The sequence below is a fragment of the Silene latifolia genome, chromosome 9, assembly GCF_048544455.1.
Source record: "Silene latifolia isolate original U9 population chromosome 9, ASM4854445v1, whole genome shotgun sequence".
Taxonomy (NCBI): domain Eukaryota; kingdom Viridiplantae; phylum Streptophyta; class Magnoliopsida; order Caryophyllales; family Caryophyllaceae; genus Silene; species Silene latifolia.
This window is the reverse complement of record NC_133534.1, coordinates 179,213,662-179,231,025: the sequence shown is the minus strand read 5'-3', so window position 1 is coordinate 179,231,025 and position 17,364 is coordinate 179,213,662.

The following is a 17,364-nucleotide window of genomic DNA, read 5'->3' as shown; positions in this document are numbered from 1 at the left end:
GCATACTATTATATCATTCCATAGCCATTTTATCCGTCAAATGCTTCCTATTTTGCTTTCCTAGTGCATTTCCTATGTTTTGTAGGAAAGATGGTAATTAGGCGGAAATTCCCGTCTTCCATGCTTATTTAGAAGCTTTTTGACGATATTAGATGGACTAGTATGAAGAGGAGACAAGAATGATGACCAAGGATGTAGGAAGAAAGAGTATATATAGAAGGAGCATAGGGTTAAAAGTAAGGATGACGAGAAGGAAGGCATTACAAGAAGAAATTGCTCGGAACCAAACCAATAGTTGCTCCTTTGGCTCTGAAAGTATTCTAGATGAAACAGCGTCGAAAGATCAAGTGATCTACGCTTTTGAATCACTCCAATAGGAGTCCGGATGAGAAAATGACGTCCGTTTTACAATCCGAGCTCAAACAAAGAAGCTGTCCGCCCATCCACTCGTCCCGAGACTCCAGACGCTCGTCCCCAGACACATGATGCTCGTCTCCCCCTCCAGGACGCTCGTCTTGAAGCCTTTTGATCCGAGCGTCCTGTGCTTGATCCGCTCGTCTCCCCCTGCTACAGGACGAGCGTCCCGACCCCTAATCCGCTTGGATTCCTGTCCAGTGCAAAACGTCCTCTCCCTTGTTCTACTCGGGATGCGCATATTTTTGAAAGACTAGCAAAAAGGAGACTAGCATCTTTCTTTGAGAGGAGCATTTCCCTACTCAAGAATTAGCATTGTTAATTACTAAACTACCCTTGCTTAACCTAATGAGGCACTACTATATATACCCCATTTGATGATAATCAAAGGGGGCTTCGACATTAGAAAATCTTCTTAGAATAGATTAACAGTACATTAGATTAGATTACTCTTTAATCTTTCCACAAATTTCACATTAATCTCTCCTTAATTATTGTTCAAGTTTATTACTTTTGGGTAATTGAATATTATTGGGTTATTATTGGAGGATTGACAACCCTTCATCAATCAATCAAGTTCTCTTCTTTTATTCTTGCTTTATTATTTAGATCATCTCAAGTTTGGTATAATTCCTTTACTCTTTATTGTTTATTTCCTTAAGCTTCTATCATGTTCATACTTGTTATAATGATTGACACCATTAATGACATGTTTTCCATGATAAAGAGTGAGTAGTCCTTTAGCTAGGATTAGTGGGTAATTAAGGTAGGTAAACATGGAGAATAATCGTGCTTAATCCAATATGTTTCCATGATTAAATTACTTGTTTATTGTAATGTCAACCTATGCATATATTATGTTTGATGAAATGCTAAGCCTATGAATCCTTGCATTTACAACCATCTCTTATCTACTCAACTTGACTTGTAAGATATAAACCAACTCGAGTCTTATTAGACCATGCATAGAAGTGATTAGGAGGAAAGTAAGTCGACTTGTAGGTGTTGTACAATCTAATCGATTCGGCTCCGGGACCCAACTCTTCCTAAGAACCGTAAGACATAAACCAACTCGGTTCCTCTACAACATTAATTGCTTGCAACTTTGTGAACATGTTTGTATGGTCAACTCCCATGAATCTCCTATGAACCCATGATATCCTGCACTTTTAATCATTTATTTACATCCTTCCTTTTATTTTTTGTTTTACTTTATTGCTTGCATTAGTCTAGACACAACTACAAACCTAAACAAATTGTGACACTAGCATGAATTGAGATAGATAGACTTAGAACCCAAAACACACTGTCCCATGGATCGACCACGACTTAACCATTAACTAGTTGTTTGTTGAGAATTATAAATGTGTTTGATTGGGAGACCCGACGACATCACCCATCACACGGTCTTAGAATACAAAGGGAGAAGAGAAGGGCGGACACTCGCGTGAAAAATATGAGGAACGAAGGTCCCTATTTATACTAATCACACGAAGGAATAAGGGTTTCGGTAAAACTTTGGAAGTAAATCTCTAAAAGATCTTGAAATACGCAGAAAGGAGCCGGGGAAGAGGCGCAACAACCACTGCGGCTCTTGGAAGAGGCACAGCAGGTGCTGCGTCCTTTCCCCGGGTGTTTCCTCTTGCGGAAGAAAGATTTTCCGTGTTTCTATTATGGAATTGCGGTTGATCTCAATTTCCTTATTATTTAAAATGTAATTTCGGGATATAATACCAAAAGATTAAAAGATTGAAATATGGAATAAAAATATCCGGAACATTCCAGAATATTCTGACTCGGCATTTTAAACGGTTATTAGAAAATGAAGACCGTTTTTGACCCGGACTCCAAATGAACTATAATTACTGTCAAAACGACCGTAACGGCGCGTAGATGACGACCAAGGGGTTGACACAAGTATTTGAGCTATCGCTTGACGATAAACTTACGAATTGTCATAAATCGTTCCGTGTACCAAACATGCGGCCCAATCATCACCGGGTGGTTTGCGGAAGGTGCAGAAATGAGGTATCTACAGAGCCTCCACTTTGACTGAGGCATGGACAAGGTGAAAGTCAAAGTATAGCCATCAGGTCAATCGAAGATTACAACATGACGAATATGGCGACGCGAGGCGGCTCAAGGGGTCTAAGCCAAGGACCTGTCGTCGGGCACATTTTAGAGTCTGTCGTCTATCGGGGAGGGTCGTTTAAATTACATTGGACTACGTAAGGAGGCTCGCCAGCTATAAGAAGAGATCATACTTGAGACTTCCGGGTGAAATGGGACGGAATGTGCTTCGACAAAACTCTTTGACGTCTGAAGGCAGGAAGGATCACAGGTACTCTGAAGGTTGCTGAAGAATTATCTCGGCGAACTTTGAGGTTGAGGTTGAACTCTATGTCTCGAGAGGAGCAATCGGCTGTCATGTACTCTCGCTGGGGGAACATAATTGAGGTGTGTCAAAACACCTGTCAGAGAATATTCGCTCGTTATGGCAAGCGAAGTCTTGATAAAGTACTGTGACAATTCAGTCTGCTAGAAGAATACGGGTCCGGATGAAGAATAAACATCAAATGGACCAAATATACGATATTTGGTGTTGAAGAAGAGGCGCACCAAAGATGGGCCCACAAATAAGAAACTTGTAACGAACTTTTGAAAGTTGATTTGGAGGGAAGCTGAGGAAGAGGTGCAGCAAGAGCTGCGACTCTTGGAAGAGGCGCAGCACCTGCTGCGTCTTTTCCTGGGTTTGTCTCTGTCCGAGTAAAAACTCGACAGAAGCGTGTTTTATTCATAATATCAAAACACAAATTCTCAAAAACTCTCTCAAATCCCGACCATTTTCCGTCAAAATTTGATCAAAATCTTGCATATGCCATGACTAATCGAGGTATATGTCTTATTTTTGCATTAAACATTCGTTTTGGCCTAATATGAGTCGACAAATTTGGGGTTTTCAACCCTAATTGTCGAAAATTTGGGGCATTTTCCCCAACTGAATTTGCCTTGTAAAATTAACTTTAAGAATGGATAATTGGTAGCATAAGGATCATAACCATGTGTTTATTTCGAATTTTCATCGAGTATTGAGCATTTGAGTGAAATTGTGACGGTTTCACAGCTGAGTCGTAAATTGCTTCGAAAATAGCCTTAGGATTGCCCATTTGTGACGAAAAATTGATATTTGGAATCCTTGTGTGATGGGTAAACTTCCTACCATCTCGGATTTTTGATTTGTGACGGCTTTTTCAGGACACTTTTCTAGGGAATAATCGTCGTTATAACGAAATGCTGCCGAAATTTCGAATCAAACCCATGACTAGGCTCGAACTTAGACTTGACTTGACCCATATTACCACATGAGCGGTCGGGTTTCAGGAGAAATGGCCGAAGATGGCGAGAAAAGACGCATTTCAGAGCTTGAATCCTTGAAGAATACCTTAACTTAGGCTCGCCGTCACTTGACGCGGCCTAGTTTACTCTAATTTTTGCAGGTGATGAGGCTTCTAGGTCAGGGAGGGCTCCCATGGATGTGGATACTGGTTTCGACCCTTCTCTTACGTTCGAGGAGGCGTTAGAGGAGGCTTTTGCTACAGTGGCAGCCGAGGATGAGGTCGCCGAGGAGGAGGCAGCTTAGGAGGAGGCCCCGAGGCGGGCCAACGTCAGACGAGGTGCTCTTCAGCTGAGGGGGGCACCCGAGTAAGCTGAGAGATGGGATAGCCGACATCTCATCTGGGCAGCGGAGAGTGACTTGTCTTATAGGACGGTGAAGAGCTTGGTAAATCTCGAATACATCATTCTCTTACTTACCTTCTTTTGTCGTTCATTTGTCATTCCTTTTTCTCTTTTATTCGAGCTAAATATAGCTTTGTATTGAATCAAAATATGAGGCCGAAAACATGAGATCCTTTTCTGGCTACACGACGATGATGGAGGCTTACAGGAGACTGTCGGCGGAGGAGCAGGCCATTATCGAGCGTGGAGCTTTTGGTGCCTTTGTGCGAGCGTGGAGGGAGATCAAGGAGAGGAATATTCGGGGTCACGTTGGAGGACTATGGCATGATTTATGGCTTGCCGTGTGGAGCAGAGGCTGTGGTGTGGCCATTGACGGCCATGAGGGTGGAATCAGCTGAGGCCAGGAGTCTGATCGGTTGGAACCTAGCGGCAAAAGCAGCTGTGGTTCCTGGGTTAGTGCCGAGCTCCTACGTCAGGGATTACTTTGATGGCAAGATCCCGACGGTGGTGATGATCGATGGGAGGGAGGAGGCTCCACCTCCTTGCACTGCGGAGCAGAGAGCTCGTCTGTGGCTCTGGTGATTCTTGTCTTCACTATACCTTGTAGTCAAGGGGGAAAGGCTGTCGACGAAGCTTCTTCCCTTCCTTTCTGACTTGAGTGACCTAGGTCATTGGGACTGGTTCACTCCTGGCTTTGCGGTCGTCAATCGCTATATGAGGGCCATGGTTCGTCCTGAGTTGGTGGAGAAGGGGACTTCTCCTGCTACTGTTGGCCCTAGACTGCTGTTGGAGGTATAAACCTTCATTTCGTATCATGAAAGATCATTTCGCTTCCTTATAAAATTGCGAAAGATCGCCATTGATTATCTTGTTTTGCAGGCGTGGATGTACTCCTACTTTCCGGGATTCACGCCCAAGAGGACGTAGCAGGGGCCGAGAGCTTATCCCGTTGTGAGGGATTGGGTGGTGTGTCGTAGGAAGAGCCAGCGCTCTTCTTACGATGTCTATCGACGGGACGTGAACGCCCTGCAGGTGAGTGGCGTTATTATCTTTTAATCACTTTCCTTTATTTTCTTACGCCCTGCAGTTCTCGAGATGTCTTCACGGTCCCCATCGATCCTCAGACGATGTTTAGGGAGCCTTCCGATGCTGAGAGGGAGGGTGACCTGGCAGACGTCGGTGGCGACGCTCTCCTTCTTTCTGGCGAGGACTATTCTGCGTTCACTCACCGGAGGTTGGCGTACTGTCTGGTCGTGGTAAGTGTTTAACTATTCTTTCCGAGTTCATTTGAAAAAATGATGAATGATCCATCGATTAAAGAAACCGTTTGGATTTTGCAGGAGGTTGAGGCGGCGGGCGTCGAGCCCCCAGCGTACCCCGAGACCCTCAAGTACACTGACGCGGCGGGAGTGACGACAATCTCCGAGCTTAGCGACTATGGCGAGACGGTGACAAATGCTGGCCTGGACGAGTGGCAGCATTTGATTCGGAGGGTAAGTTCCCCAACTCAATTAGCTTCTGTATAAGAATACATTTGCTCATTTTTGTCCATTTGTTGAGAATCTTTATTTATTGAAATGCAGGTGGCGCCATCTCGTTTCATGACTTTATGGAGGGTAGCCAACCGGCTACGGGCTACTGCCATCGAGGCACTTGCTGGTGGTCGAGGACGACATGTATGAATATTTTGTTTACTTCATTTCTTATTTTTCTAACTTTCTTTGCACTTGAAATGATTGACATGAGCCATTTCTTTGTCACTTGCAAAGGGAGCGCGACCTGGAGCGTGAGCTAGCGCAGTCCCAGGAGGATACGGCTCGCCTGTTGAGGGAGTTGAAGGTCTGTGACGCCGAGATTGTTGCTCTCGAGGCGAGAGTTACTGAGCCAGGTGGCGACCAGTAGTAGTTGTTTTTGTTTTTTGTTGCTTCTGTTGTACCACATACGTTTTGTACATTTTAGGACTTTCATTTTGGACTTTTGTACTTTGTTTCGGGCAAGAGCCCTCAGTTTGATGTACATATGATCTCTTCATTTTATATATGACGGCCTGAGTGCCTTTGCTGCTGGGTTGTCTTGTTTGTAAATGCAGGTTAGCTTTGAACCGGTTTGGTTGATGACGGTTTACGCCGTCATGCTACCGAAATTTACATAGAAATTGCACATAAAATACATATTTGTACACATGGCCTAAATTAGCGCAAAACAAAGAGAAGACTCAAAAATACAGAAAAATTGCCGAAAATGACCGGACGGCGGGGAGGGCTACCCCCTAAAAAAACGAAAAAAGAAACGTATAAGTTTGAAATGAAATGCGAAACGGGAGTGAAATGATTCCCCCAAAAATAAAAATAAAAAGAAATGGGTAAGTTTGAAATAAAATATGAAATGGCTGAAATGATTCCCCTAAAAGAAAAATAAAAATAAAAATAAATGGGTAAGTTTGAAATAAAATATGAAATGGGTTAAATGATTCACCCAAAAAGAAAAATAAAAAGAAATGGGTAAGTGTGCTTGTTTGACGAAAATGCCGATTTTGCCTCGAAAAGCGTGCCCGTAAGATTAGGAAACTCGAAATATGGTAATTCGACGGAATTACCAAAAATAATAACCTATATGAATAGGAAATCATGCTCAAAAGAATTAGGAAAAGTCCAACGCTGAAAATCACAGAAATCATCTGAGGAAGACGCGCAGCATGAGCTGCGATCCTTCTTGATGCGCCATTTCCCCAGCTTGCCTGTTTTGACAGATTTTAGGAAACAACTTGTAGTATAAATATAGACGTCGATGGGGTCTTTATTCACACAATTCTTCCGTCTTTCTTCCGTCTATTACATAAAAACTCTCCAACTTTATAGAAAATTTATATATCATGGATGCCTTGGAAAACCGTCTCAAAGAGTGGACAAATGAATTTACAAATATGGAGAAACATGATATGGGTGCTTTCAACTTTGGTTCAATTTTGAGCTTGAAATTTGTGAAGGTTATGAAACCGTTCTTGGATGCTTGTCTCGAATATTGGGACCCTAATTACCACGTGTTTGCCTTCTCTGGAGGTGATATCTGTCCTTTTCCTGAAGAAATTGCTGCAATTGGTGGATGGGGCCCTGAAAGTATGCCTGCTATACCTTCTTGCTCTCAAGGGTACAAAAACAAGTTTAGAGACTTGCTTGGATTGACTAAAGCCGAGGTTGACTGTCTTGTGACCTCAAAAGGAGTCCGTATGCTTGATTTCATTGATCGATTTATAAGCAGGGCAGACCCTTATGTCTCTTATGTTGTCAGGCTTAGGGCATTCGGGTTTTGCCTATTGCATGGTTATGTCCTCCAAGGGTATGTTGATGCGGAGATGAGAGGTGATCCTCGTTATCTGAGCTTGGTTGAGCAAATGAAGCTGCATAGGAGCCCAACTTGTCTGTGTCTAGGAGAGATCCTATTGGGATTGGATAACAGGAACGCTAACCGCGATCTCCCTTATTTAAGAAATCCTATCATTCTGCAGGTAAAACATGCACTCTTTTTTTTCTTTCCTTTTTTTTTCGTTTTTGTTGTTTTTTTTTTCTGACATTAATTCCTGCTTTGCTAGGTTTGGCTCATGGAGCGTCTGCGGTTGATCGAGCCCCCAGTTAATTTTCCAGCGTACCATGCTCGGTCGATTGGAATGAGGACCAGACTTCACATGGTGGACTTCACCCGGGTTTGCAACTATTGGGAGACCAAGTTGAAGAATGCGGATGGTCTATTGATCAGATGGATTGTGCCGTAGTGGCATCTCAGATCGGTTACTAGAGTATCGTCCTTGGATCCTACTCGATCGGTGCGCATTCCTGGCTTAGAATTCATGATATGCATCTTTTCGGAGAGACTGATGAGGCAGGTTGGCTTAAAACAGAAGATTCCTAAGCTCGATACCGTTCCTCAGACTGGAGTGGCACTTACCGCCGAGAGTAGTCGAGAGTGGGCCCTCAAATGGGCTCAGAGAAACATATGGTTCCTAAACTCTTTGGTTAGTTCATTACGGGTATCGGATTCCTACTTGCAGTTGAGGAAGGCTACAACTCCTGAGGAGCGTGAGAAGCTAAGGAAGCGCGAGCCCGTTGATTACAAGATTCGTGATGTAGCGAAGGAGAAAGAGAAGTATTTGACCGAGGGAGAGGAGGAAGCCGGATTCCGATTTGTTCATTCGTCGAAGAAATCAAAGACTTCTCATGCCGTCGAAATGGTGGTTGATCAAAATGGTAAGGCTAGACCGCGAGAGAGACCGTTGGTGATTAGGTCCGAGATAGCGCAGGAGCGCCCGACTCGTGGTGGAGATAAGAAGTATAACAAAAATGACAAAGGCAAGGGGAAGATGGAAGAATAGCCTAAGTCGTAGTATTATTTATTATTATTATTATTTGTAAAAAAATGGTGGGGTTTTGGGAATCTTAGCCTATTTATTTTATATTATGTGGCGTCCTATTATTATTTATGGATGAAAATGAATAAAAGATTAATTAGTTATGAAACCGTTGTGATTTTCTTTTCTTTTATTATTCTTGTCGAATTCCAAATGCATATGAAAATGTCCTTCTATTGACATTTAAAATAATGGGTTGTAACCCGTGAAGGATTGCCTACGTATTCATTTCAAAGATGAAATCAAACCCTTACGCGTAGTTCGAGTAAATGTAAAAGAATAATTGTTCTAAGCAAGAGCTTGTAGCGAACTAGAAAATGAGCATGAGCTTTACTTACTCCTAAAGCACAATTCAATTTATTTGATGATATGAGGATGACGAATTGTCAGATTGCAAGAGCGAAGTGACATAAGCTTTATTTCAGCGGGCCAGGGCCGTTTTTCTTTCGTGCCACATGAGCAACACGTGGTGTCATGTGAGGCGCGTTTTTGTCCTATTCTAGGCATAATATCATTTCAGTTGGTCGAGGTTAGTTGGGTTGGAAAATTCATTCCCATCTAGGTCTGTGATTCTAACCGCACCCCCCCGGGAGTATGGACTTGACCAAGAATGGTCCGGCCCTGTTGGGTTTGAACTTTCCTCGTTGATCGACAGGTAAAAGAGCTCTAACTGATTTAAGGACTAAGTCTCCTTCTTTGATATTTCTAGGCTTAACCCTTTTGTTGAAGGCTCGTTTGATACGTGCCTGATATGTTTGCACATTGTGTAATGCACGCAACCTTCAATCATCCAAGATGATGAGCTCTTCATATCTATCTTTTTTCCAGTCAACTTCTGGGATTTAACTTTCGAGTAGAATACGCAAGGATGTGATTTTAAGTTCAACTGGTTGCACAGCTTCCATGCCGTAAGTCAAATAAAAAGGAGTAGCCCCAGTGGGTGTCCTAACAGATGTGCGGTATCCCCATAAGGCAAATGGTATCTTACTTGGCCAATCTCAATAATTATCTCACATTTTCTTGAGGATTGTGACAACATTCTTGTTGGCTGCTTCTACTGCACCATTAGTTTGTGGTCTATATGGCGAGGAATGGTGGTGTTTGATCTTGTACTTGGCTAGCAATTGTTCAGTCTCAACCTGGAAATGTGATTCGTTGTCACTGATGATCTCATGTGGGCAACCATATCGACAGATGATATTGGTTTGTATGAACCTTGCCACGTTTTTTTGCTGTGAGACTAGTGTAAGAAGCCGCTTCTACCCATTTGGTGAAATAATCGATTGCCACCAAGATGAAACAGTGACTTCCTATTGCGGCTGGGGTGATCTTCCCCAAGCAACACTCCTATTCCAAATCCTCTTAGGTTTGATGCTCCATCAAAATAAAGGTCCCAAGAGTCTACATCGATTTGGAGTATATCCTCGTCTGGAAACGACCATGTGTCTATTGTTTGTGCATCATTAATGGGATTTTCTTCAAAAAACTCAGCAACATCACGTCCTTTTATAACTTTCAGAGGTACATATTTGAGATCGAACTCTGAGAGCATCAAGGTCCATCTTGCTAAGCGTCCATTGAGAACGGGTTTTTCGAAGAGGTATTTAACAGGATCCATTTTTGAGTATACCTTGACTGAATAGCTAAGCATGTAATGACGTAGCTTCTTCGTTGCCCACACAAGAGAGAGGCATGTCTTTTCAAGTGGTGTGTACTTGCATTCATACTCCAAGAACTTCTTACTAAGGTAGTAGATATCTCTTTCTTGTTTTCCAACGGTTTGCGCTATCATACCCCCCATGGCTGTTTCGGTCACTGTGAGATATAAACCAAGAGGTTTATCTCATTGGGGAGGCATGAGCACTGGTGGTTTGGCTAGTATCTCCTTGATTTTGTCGAACGCCTTTTGACAATCGTCATCCCACATGGTGTGATTTGTTTTCTTTACCATTTTGAAGATAGGTTCACAGATCATGGTGAGTTTTGATATGAATCGACTTATGTATTGCACCTTGCGTGAAAATCCTCTAATCTCCTTCTCTGTTTGAGGTTGTGTAATTTCAATCAGAGCTTTGATTTTGGAAGGGTCGATTTCTATCCCTCGTTGACTGACGACATATACCAGAAGCTTGCCTGACATCACCCCAAATGCACATTTCTGAGGGTTGAGCCTCATGTTGTATTTTCGTAGTCTTGAGAAGAATTTGCGAAGGTTATTAATGTGCCCCTCTCTATCCTTGGACTTGACAATCATATCATCCACATACACCTCGACTTCTTTATGCATCATGTCATGTAGGAGTGTAGTTGCGGTGCGTTGATATGTAGCTCCAGCATTGATTAACCCAAATGGCATAACTATGTAGCAATTGGTACCCCATTGAGTGATGAAGGCGGTCTTATGCATGTCTTCTATGACCATCTTGATCTGATTATATCCTGCATACCTATCTATGAAGGACAACAACGCGTGATATATTGTATTATCCACCAATATGTCGATATGTGATAGAGGAAAGTCATCTTTGGGACTCGCTTTGTTCAAGTCTCTGAAATCAACACAAACACGGATTCTCACATCCTTTTTGGGCACGGGTACTATGTTGGTTACCCCGTCTGAATACTCGAAAACTTTGATGAACCCGGCTTTAAATTGTTTATCGACTTCTTCTTTGATTTTAAGAGCCCATTCCGTCCTCATTCGACGAAGCTTCTGCTTTACAGGTTTGTAACCTGGTATGATCGGAATTCTTTATTTGGCAATATCCCTGTCGATCCCTGTCATGTCTTTGTAGGACCAAGCAAAAACGTCTTTGAACTCGTGTAGGAGGTCTATAAAACTGGCCCTTTCAGTGGGACTCAAGGTTATCCCTATCCTAAGTTCTTAGGGTTCCAGTTCGGTTCCTATGTTGATGCGTTCAGTGTTCCCTATAACTGGTGCCCCTCCCCCCCTCTTGTAGTATTTGTTTAGCTATGTAGAGAGGTAGTTCGATTGAGTATGGATCTGGGTAATCCTACTTATCATCGTAAACAGATTTGCATTCAGAATAACACAAAGAGTAAGCATAATCTGATTTATTCATATTAAATTTTGAAAAGAGTTGAAACAAAGAAGCCACCTGTTCAGTAGTCAGTGGCGGCAAAGGTACAGTTGTCGGGACATTTCCCAAACTACTGTTACTACTCGATGCTAAGCTAGGAGAAACAAGGGGAGTGGGAGTGACGACATGAGGAGACTCTCTAGGGACTTCTCTAGACTCCGACTCTGATTCCGTCTCCGAATCTGACTCGAATTCGTTGTCTTCTGGTTCTCTTTTAAACATCTCTCCTTCTCCAGTGGTGAGCTTGAAGAGCCTTCCTTGGTTGTTGGTCCATTTGATCGACTTTCTCCATCCTTTTTGCTGATTTGAACTGGTTTCTGTGATCAACGCGGTAGGGTTGAAGTGATCGTCCGGAAGTATCATGGTAATGATCTCGTCCTGTGCGGCTCTAACAAATCGATCATCTGCAAACAATAAGCTAACAGCTTGTTCGTCCAAGCAAGGTGCTTGACGAGTATTGACGGTAGGAACCGTTTCTGAAGGAATGAAGTAGCAATCGTAAAAGATCTTGATTCCAGCTCGTTGTTTTTCTTTGTAGTGCCAAGGTTCGGGGAACCCATGAAAGTATTCTTGACTCCCTTCTCTAACAAAGTATCCATTTAGGGTAGGGAGGTAGGGTCGCATTTGGATTCCCACGTTCTTGCGGTTTTGGACCTGTGTGAGAATCTCTAGAGCTTCTTCTTTGGCGGGTTTGTATCCCAATCCCAGAGGTATCCTTTGAGAGTTTCCCTCTTCATAAGGTGTAAAGGTATTTCTTCGGACAGGATTCAATGGCATCCCCGGGAAATATCCCTGAGACTTGAGTATGTGGTTGACCACTAAATTAGAGTAGGGATTGAAATACAAGGGTGCCAACTCAATCTCTATAATGTTTATGCTATGGAAGCCCCCAAGCTCATATACTGGATTTGCAATCACTTGGTTGCTTGACATCTTTTCTATTACTGCCTTGATAGGTGACGAACTGATTGTCACCACTTTGCCATCCAGTGGGATCTTGATTTTCTGGTGGAGGGTGGATGTTACCGCTTTGGAAGCGTGAATCCAAGGTCTTCCCAGAAGTATGTTGAAGGATGCTTCAATGTCCACTATTTTAAAGTTAACCTTTCGCTCAACCGGCCCTATGGCTATGGTAAGGTTGACTAGTCCTACCACTTTTCGTCGTGTACTATCATATGCGAGATCACCTTGATTGGTAGGGGTCCAATCAGACTCTTTCATGCCTAACTTGTATGTCGTTTTCAATGGTATGATGTTGACTGCCGAGCCATCATCTACCAAAGTCATTGGCACATTCTTCTTTAAGCAAATAACAGTAATGTATAGAGCCAAGTTGTGACTAGCGCTAAAAGGTGGAAAATCTTCATCCGAGAAAGTAACTGGGTTACTTTGCTTAGTTAAATCTTGGAAGACCAAGTTGACTATGTCATCAGGTGTAGAGTTATGTGCCACGCTTAATTTAGCCAATGCTTGTAGTAATGCTTGGCGATGAGGGAATGAGCTTGCAACTAGTTACCAAACTGAAAAATCAGCCTTTGTCTTTTGTAGTTACTTTAGTAAATGGTCAGTAGAGGTATCCTCGCCATCAGTTGGTGTGACAACGTTGGTGTTGGTAACTGGACCATTAGCTATGTGACCATTTTGAGAAGTGTTTTGATATGGACGTCCTGAACGAGTAAGGTGGTCTATATCTTGGTCCTCACTATTTTTGTCTATTTCCTCACTGATTTTAACTAGGTAGTGTTCGATGAGGTATTCATCTTCATCGTCATCGGCCCATACTCCATAGATAGTAGCAAGCTCTCTCAACCTTATTATTTCGGCTTCCAAGTGGATGATTTGGTCGATTCGCTCATCAACCATGGCTACTACTTCTTGCATTGTAGCATTTTGAGAGAGATTTAGTGGCGCACGTTCCTTAGGTATTGTACTTGGATTACGTAGCGATGCCACTACACTTTCTAGTTCTAATACTTATCTATTCACACTCTTTGCCCATGCGATAAAGTCGGTGATAGTAGGGGAAAGAGTGGAGTAACTCCCTTCACCTTCTATTGCATGGATCTCATCTTCGACTGGAGAAATGAGGCGTGAACAATCTAAGCTAGATTCTTCACTTGTAATCATCAGAACTCCAAGAGGATTCTGAGTATTGTTAGGCTTACCTCCAGGCGGTATTGGTAGGCGACCGTCTTAAATCATGTCTTGAAGTACATGTTTTAACTTGTAACATTTCTCTGTATCGTGTCCCTTACCTCTATAATATTCGCAGTATGAATTCTCGTTCCAGAACTTGGATTTCTTTTCTGGATCAGGTGTTGGCCCTATGGGTTGGAGCTTACCTTGTTTCGTCAATCTCTTCAAAGCATTGGAGTACGTATCGCCAATGTTCGTGAATTTCCTTTGTGGGTTATTCTTCTTTGATGATTCAAGAAGGTTAACTTCATCAGTCTTGCTAGTAGAGCCGTAGGAACGACTTGTTGAGCCTTGATATCCACGACCTACCGTTTTGGACAAGAGTCTTTTATGGATGTCATCTTCAATTCTTGTCCCTAATACAATTAAATCCTTGAAGGTCTTAATATTTTGGTACCTCAAGTGACTTGCATAAATGGGCTTCAAGTTGTCCACGAATGTTTCCACGAGGGTAGCTTCATCTGGACGCTCGACAAGTTGGGAACTAGTCTCCCTCCACCTACTTAGGAAGTCGGTGAAACCTTCTTTCTCGTTTTGGGTAAGAACCTCTAAAGTGCGCATATTGACTTGGATCTCGGCATTATGCGCGTATTGTTTAGCAAACTCGATTGCGGCGTCATCCCAGGTGGCAATGTTCTTGTGCTCTAGGGAATAGAACCATTGCTTGGGGATGGTGTCGAGAGATGAAGGAAAGATCCTTAAGAACATCTCGGGTTTGATGCCTTTGATAGACATGTAGTCTTTGAAAGCACGAATATGGTTCAAAGTGTTTTCATGTGCCTTGAACTTTAGGATATCCGTCATGTTGAAGTTGGTTGGCAATTTGGCGCTCACGGCCTCATACTTGTGATTGTTTTCCCTATAAATATCATCTCCTTTGAGGTACATCAATTGCTCCTCCAAGTATTAGAGTCGCTTCTCAGCTTCAGTAAGACCTACTGTAGGGTTGGCTTCTTGTGGTCCCACATAAGATGGAGGGTTGTCATTCACACACTGACTAGGAATATCCATCTTCTACAGGAGGTAGTCTAGTTTCTACCGAAACAATCCGATTTTCAATGACATTAAGGCGTTCATAAGCTTGTTCTTGACTTGTTCGGAGACGAGCGAGCGCATCTAGGATTAGATCATTACCATTCAGTGGTTGTCCATTGACACTTGCGTGACTAGTTCCGGGCATCTTGGAAACTGGATAAGAGATCGACGACGAATCAAAACACGATCGACCATTATAGCACACTTTACTCAAAGAGGAGACTCGACTCGTGAAGTGGGAGTGTGCCACTTGTGTAAGTGAGGTTTGAAAATGACAAAGTTTTGAAATGTTCATCCTAGTCAACTATGTAGTTGGAGGAGTGTTGACTCGAAGTGAAGTTTTGAAATAGGCTTAAATCCCGAATTTTGACTCGATTTTTGGGCAGAGTTTCGACTTATTTTGCGCTAATTTTGGCCTTTTTCGAAAATATTTACATTTTAAAAGAGGTTTTCGATTTTTCAAAATTCATCATGGTTTCGTTTAGAAAATGGTGATCACATATGATAAAAGCATTCAAACAGGCATTATAACAGTATGTTGAGTGCATTTAAAAGGGTTTTGGTTTAAAGGGTGGGTTGCCATACCGAGTAATCAAACCCAAGGTCTGTGGAGAGGCTCGTACGAAACAGAAGTAAGGCCGATTCCTAGTCCATTCCCTCGAGTAGTGAAAACCCTTGATACAAACAGGAGTAAGCTTCATGGTATGGTTGACTTCAATCGCTATCCATCCTTAGGGCCAGATAAGAATCTGGACCGTCCAGACGGGACGATTGGTCAAATGGGTTGGGTTGGGCTTAGGAAGGCCGAATAAAATGATCTAGGAAGACCGAGTCATGAAAACCGACAACTGTCTAATATAAACTATTCCCTAACCTTGTTCAAGTTTCACCCTTGGCAACACGTAAGTGTATTACTTCCCCAGTGGAGTCGCCAAACTGTGGACACGGGCCCACGAGTGCGCTTGGGACAAGCGTTTGCATTTGTGGAGTCGCCACCAATTTATTGTGGAAAATTGGAAACCGTTCGAATACTTCGCGTCATATCAAGACACAAATAATGACATAGACACCAAGAACTCGTTACCCTTAGCATTCTATGTCTAGAATGACTCTCGTGGATGCCAATGAACACGGATGTTCACAGAGATCTGGAGTAAGGGGTGAGGGTACGTATTAAGAAGCTCTTTTGATAGAACACCTAATCCCGCCCGCCTCGATAGCGTCCTCTACTAATGATTAGGGAAAATCATCTATACTTGATATGTTGTCGATTACATGCATGCAATGCAACATCCAGTAAATTAATTCTAGCATGTGAGAATTAACTAAGTCGGTGAAACACGTAATTTAGCATATAATTAGGTCGAAGTAAGGATTTAAGTTTGATTACATGTGAAAACATACAAACGATAGTAAAGAATACAATAAAATACAATAATTAAAATTACAATAATTACATTAGTTTGATTGATTTACGTCGAAAATACATTTAAAACGAATAATTTGGAAAAAGAAAAGGAAAATAAATTAACGAACAGATTAAAAGTGATAATACAAGTAATAGTCGATTATTTTGTAAACTAATAAACTAGGCCAAAGCAACGACGGAAGTTCACAGACATAACTCAACCCGGAACAGGCGCATCAGAGCTGTTTCCCTTGGGAGAGGCGTAGTGGTCACTGCGGCTGTTCCTGAGGTGAGTTCTGGCTGTGAAGCCGGAACTGCATATTATTAACATTTGTTGGTGATTTAATGCTCGATTATTGATACTCGACTCAAGTGAAATTGATTTAATAGAGTATTTACACATGAATAAGTCATAAAAACAATAAAGGACGGACTCGAATTAATTAGAACAAATTAAAGACTAATTACAAGATTAATTACAAATTAAGCTTATTAGAATAAATTAATTAGGTTTATTAATGTCAAACTACTGATGATGGTGACGATAAACAGATGAAAAATAAACAAAAGTCGAATTCCAGAGACTTGATATGGATTAATCTAATCTCTAAAACCCGGATTTGATTTAATGGCGATAACCCGCAAATATTAATTACTTGGGATTTAAGTCGGGAATTAAGAGTGATGAATTATTAATGAACTATGTATTAACATTAATATACGAACGAAATAAGAAGTAAACAAGAACAGACGAAGTAAAATAGACAAATTGATAGAAGACGAAGGAAGAAGAAGAAAAGCAGGAACTACGGCAGCCTCAGGAAGAGGCGCAGCAGATGCTGCGGCTCTTCGAAGTGGCGCAGTAGTTGCTACGTTTCTTCTCGACATTTGTCTCCCGTTAGTCCGTAAAAAGTTTTGAACAAAAGTATTTATAAATCAGTTTTAAATATGCTTTCGACATCAATCTTACAATAATTAGTACAAAAATAAAATACAATAATAAAAGTTGGGATTTACACCCTCAGACTTACATGTTTGACAAAACGAGATTAACTAAGTTAACGATTAGT